Below are 6,000 nucleotides of genomic sequence, written 5' to 3'. Positions count from 1 at the left end.
ATAATTTAATGGACGAAATTCCTCTCTTCACAAATGCATCAGTGTGCCTTTCTCTTTTTCATTTCTTGGTATCCTGTTAGGCAGAGCCATTTATCTACCAACGACTAGGGGAGGGGATAGAGTAATGTAGCAGGAATGCAAAATGATTTAAAGAGTATTTAGTTGCTGAAATCCAAATAGGGTCTCTGAATCAAGAGCAGGATAATTTATGAAACCCAGGGTTTTTGTACAAACTGAATCAAGAAGACTGACTGACTAGGGACACCTGGGTGGCTCAGTAGATTAAGGGTTGCTTGATTTCAGCTGAGGCCATGATTTCATGGTCTGTGAGTTCGAGCCCTGTGTGGGGCTCTGTGCTGACCGCATGTAGCCTGCTTGGGAATCTCTCCCTCCCTCTCTCTGTCCCTTCCCCATTCACACATGTGTTCACGTTTCTCAAAATAAATAAATAAATAAAGTTAGAAAAAAAAAAAGAAGAAGGCTGACTGACTAGATACAGTTTTATGTACACATGGAGTAACAAGGAGGATATGAGGTGGAGGAAGTTGAAAGTCCAAGAAGGGGGAAAGGGGAGAAGGGGAAGGCAGACACCAGTGTCTTTGTTCTCTGCACTCATTTCCTTGAGCAGAACTTCAAACACCTGGAAGGGTGTGGGGAGAAGCCGGGTTTGTGGCTCACTTCCACAGATGCAGCACGGAAAGGCTCCCAGATAGGGTTGCCATATAAACTGCAGAAAGTCCAATTAAATTTGAATTTCAAATAAACAATGAATAATTTTTTTTTTTTTACATTTATTCATTTTTGAGAGACAGAGAGAGAGACAGAGCACATGCCGGGGAGGGGCAGAGAGATAGGGAGACACAGAATCCGAAGCAGGCTCCAGGCTCTGAGCTGGAGCACAGAGCCCCGACGCGGGGCTCGACCTCACAAACCGCGAGATCATGACCTGAGCCGGAGTCAGACGCCCAACCGACTGAGCCACCAGGCGCCCCACAGTGAATAATTTTTTAATGTAAGTAACCTCCTACCCCAGCAATATTTGGGACATACTTCCACTAAATTGTTTTCCCCTCGTTTACTTGAAATGCAAATTTAACTGGGCTTTCTGTATTTTTATTTGCTAATTCTGAAGAACCTCCAGCTTGGGGGTCCCAGTACCTGATGGCTTGGCAGTGATGCCATAGAAGTGGCAGCAAGGGTGAAGAATAAATTCTTCATTAATTAATTAATTGGGACTCAATCAGTTGTGCCTTCTGTCTACTGTCACATCTAAGCAGAGGTTGGTTGTAACCATCATACCATTTGAAACTACCAGTGGGCATAAATCATATTTAAAAAATTTAACGTGAGAATTAATGCCCTCTCGAAATGCACATGTGCTTTATTATTCCAGTCTCACAAAGCACATGAAAACCACAGCTGTTGATAATGCTTTTGATTTGCCAGATCCTGTAACAGTCCACTTACTTTGCCTTGAACATGGCATTTGTACCACATTAAAGTTTGGCAAGCTTAATCTTTGCTAACCACTGGCAAATGTGAACATGCTATAAAATATAAAAATATATTTCAGCCAAAGCCATTATCAGGTATATATTTGTTTGGATTTGACTAAGAACCTCTAATTTGTTCATGTGTACTTGGCATCTTTATGTTCTTTGTGGTGATTATGCTTGCAATGAATATATTACATGCTTGCTGGTCAACTAAAGCTCTAAATGTGGTAGAGGAGGAAAGGAGAGGGGTGAGGTGGAAAGAAGTCCTATTTCACTTCTGTTGGAGTGAGAATGATCCTCCATAAACGCTTGGAGAAAACTCTTCCAATGGTCACTTGCCCATCCTCCCACCTGACCTGCCCAACACTAAACATATTTTCGAGTAGGTTGTGTATTCTCTTTCATATCATCACATAAGAGAATCTACCCTTGCACGTAATTGGCCACAAGCCTCAGAATAAAAGTATGTTATCTGGCTGTTAACCAACACAAAGCTCAAGAAAACCACCGTCTCTGATATTCCAACACAATGGCGTTCTTCAGTCTGGAAATCCACACGACCCATAGAGACAGAATAGGTGTAGATGGTGTATAATCTTGAGATTATTGTTCTGTTTTGTTTGTCCACTCATTTAGACAAAGACAGCCAGAACAACATCATATTTCCTCCCCAAAGGATATCACAGAAAATTTTTCATGAAACCCCCATTTATTCACTTTCCCCAAATTTTAATCACCTCTTTCACATATGTCATCTCGTATTTATCTCATGACATGTTGTAAAATAGGAAAGGTGAGAACTATGGAATTATTATTTTCATTGTACAGAATAAAAGGTAAAATTTCATAGCAGGACCACTTAATTTAGCTCTCTATCCATGCCTACCTTTCAGTATCTCAGTGAACCACATTGTATGCATACTTTTCAGTGCCCAGGAAATGGACATATGCAATGAATAAAGAACTCTGAATGTTAAGTGCACCCATATCCTGGGTTTAAATTGGATTTCGTTCCATCAAGGAAATAAAACAAGCCAAACCAAAACAAAGAAGCAGATCCTTTTCCTAAAAGTCATTTACTCATTCATATATTCAGTAATTATTTGAGTCTGTACTAAATTCTAAGTGCTATCTTTGACACTGTTTACTTCAGAGAGTGAGATAATATGTAAAAGTACGTATCACAAGGCCTGATGTGTGGGAGGTAACCAATAACATGAATTTTCCTTCCTTCTCAAATTTTTATCCTTGAACTAATCAATCAAAACCAATATGCAATCTAAAGAAAGTGATTTGCTTCCAATCCAGTGTCATTTCTTTAATCCCTCCCTCTACGTAGTTATATACCGTTAGGGATGAGCTATTAAGCTAGGGAGAATAAAAAACACTAGGCAGAATCATGGCTTGTGACTCTTGGCTTGCCATTTTGTGTTGTAAAAGAGGAAAAGTCAGTCAAGTGTTCTAGTATTAGTATGCTTTATCTGTGAACACACACACACACACACACACACACACACACACATACTTTGGGGAGCCTGTGTTCTTAATCTAAGCAGTAGCTTTGTGATTGAAATTAAGCATTTATTATCTTCTCTGGTTGTTTGAATGTAACTTTTATTCACATAAATTTATATAAATAATTTATATAAGTAAACATAACCCTGAAGCCAACACTTTCTGTCCCATCTTGCACCCTATTTTCTATTTCTATTTGCTCTCACTCCTACCCCCACCTGAATGCTTGGCTCCCAAGACTAGGTCATCTATGGAGGAGAAACCAATCGGAGGAATCATCAGTTTTTACCTTTCAGTGGTTTTCATGACCTATGCTAATTGCCACCACCATACTGACTATGTGGCAATACACACGAATCCCTCAGACATCCAGAGTCAACAGATCCTTGTATAAACACAGACTTAGAAGTAGTTCCAGGTCCAAGATATTTAAAGAACTCATCTCTGACCTCTACTGGTCATCTTATTAAAATACATCTACCCTTCTTTCAGAAGCACTTTCACATTTTTCATTCACTCATTTACCAAATACTTTTTAGCACCTATGATGTACCAGGCACTGTTTAAGGAGTTACAGTAAACAAAAAAGACCAAAAAAACCCCACTTCCTTATTAAAATTCAGCTGGGGAGACATTTAAATGATATGTATTATACATAATTTAATTGTAGAGCATTTTGGAAGGTAACGAGTGCTTTCAAAAAAAGAAAAGATAAGTCAAGATAAAGGGAATCCAAAGCATTGAGGCAGAGCCAGAGAAGCAGGTTGCAGAATTAAATTGGACGCTCAGAGTAAGTGTCAGAGAGTAGAAGTAAGCAGACTTGAAGGAGGTAAGAACCTCAGCAACTTAAGATCTAACACATAAGTTCTCAAATTAGTTAAATGAAACATCACCCCAGGAACAGTGTTCTTTTTCACAGAGTTTCCGAGATTTTGAAGTCACTCAGACTTGTGTTTAAACCCTGCATCAGTCAGCTTTGACCACAGCAACCGAATTCTCAGCGGCTTACAAAACAAATATTTATTTTTTGCTCACGTTTTATGAGGGCTACAGGTTAACTGTGGGTCAGCTTTGACTCTGATGAGCCAGCTCATCTGGCTTCAGCTCAGCTATATGTGTCATCTCGTTCCAGGACCCACACTTGAAGAAACAGTCTCTAAGGCTTGTTGTTTTCATGAAGGAGGTCAGGCTGAAGTGTACCTAATCAAACCACAAAAGTCAAAGCTTCTGCTCACGTGTGGCACATATTGAGTTCATCCACATTCCATTGAGCAAAGAAAGTTGAACTGGACAAGCCCAAAGTCAATGGGGGCAGGGTAGTATATATCTGGCCTGTGCATAGAAGTATGGCAAGGGCAAAGAGGGAATGAATAAAATTGTGAACAAATAATACAACATAATTTTAATGAGCTCCTCAACATCTCTGAATCGTACCTTGTCCATCTGTGAAACAGAAATAAGGACAGACTTCCTATAAAGAACAAATGAGATATTTATAAATGTATTTATCATAATAACTGGATTATAATAAAGGATCGGTTATTATTTTTTTTGTCTTCTTCCAAAGGAAGCATCATCACTCTGTCTCAATTCCTTTGGAGGCTAAAGAGGCCATGAGGATGTGTTAGAAAATTGAGGAGCATGAGATTCAAGAAATAGGAATTCAGTTCTTCCTCTAAATCCTGAATGAATTACTAATCAATAAAATGAGGCAGCTGTCTAAATGATCTTTAAATTTTCTTTCCAGTCTCAAGATCTGCAAATATGAACCTTGTACAGGAGGTTCTTGTTTTTTGCTATAGCCACTGCTTAGTTTTAGCACAAGGTGGCGCTAGATAACAACTTAATGAAAGAATATAAAGGCTTTTTTGTGAAGACTGGAGAGTTCTAGACTATTACTATTTTCTTCTTACAGACTATTATAAAACAGAACTCTTGTATCTGATAGTTCCCCCAGAAAGCATCATTTTGAGGAAATTTCATCCAAAAACAAAATGAACACTCTAGTTCTAGTACCATGTACTTTAGGAGAGGACCCCAGGAACCTAGTGACTTAACTGAGCAATTTCTAGGGTTCAACATTAGAATTTGGGATCTTCTTTCTTTTTTAGCAGAAGGATCAGATAATTGGAGCTGTGATCTAGGATGATACATCTAGTATCCCAGTTATGGGAGAAAGGAGTGTCTGGTAAGAGGGAGAATTGTTTAGGGGACTCTTAATAACAGACCAGAATCCACATACTAGGGTCCAAAACAGAGTAGTAGGTGTGAGCATAGACATGTTAAGAGGCTGCAATAATAGGATCTTTAGAACTTGGCAACTATTTTGATAAAGAAGCTTCAAGTAGGATAAGTAATTCTGAGAGGTGACTCTTAGAAAACTAGGTAAATGTTAGGGCCACGGACAGAAAGTGTCAGAATGACTTTGAGTTGTCAGTATTGTTATTATTCCTGTACCTCTCATATAAACTGAGAAGAAACCATGAGTGTTTCTGCCCTCTTAGGTACTGAGGTTACCCTCTCGTGCACAAACGCTCGTCCTAAAAGGGCCAGACTTGCCTGCTAGACTTGCCTGCTATTGGAGAATATTGAAACACTCCAACAAGATAATTGGCCTTTTCTCAAAAAATATTTTTTTACACATTTTATTGGTGGTTATTTAAAACCTTGAGGCATTTTTCTATTGATAATGGGGAAGACTATAGGATGCCTGGGTGGCTCAGTCAGTTAAGTGTCTGACTTCAGCTTGTTATGAGTTCAAGCCACCATTGAGTTCGAGCCTGGCATTGGGCTCTGTGCTGACAGGTCAGAGCCTGGAGCCTGCTTCGGATTCTGTGTCTCCCTCTCTCTCTCTGTCTGCCCCTCTTCTGCTCACACTCTGTCTCTTTTTCTCAAATATAAATAAACGTTAATAAAATCTAAAAAAAAAAAAAAAAAAAAAGATAATGGGGAAGACTATACCTATCAGGCAGGGGGTATATGGAAAAAT

Source organism: Panthera onca, chromosome B1 (assembly GCF_046562875.1).
Source record: "Panthera onca isolate mPanOnc1 chromosome B1, mPanOnc1 haplotype 2, whole genome shotgun sequence".
Classification (NCBI taxonomy): Eukaryota; Metazoa; Chordata; class Mammalia; order Carnivora; family Felidae; genus Panthera; species Panthera onca.
Note: the sequence above shows the minus strand (reverse complement) of the source record.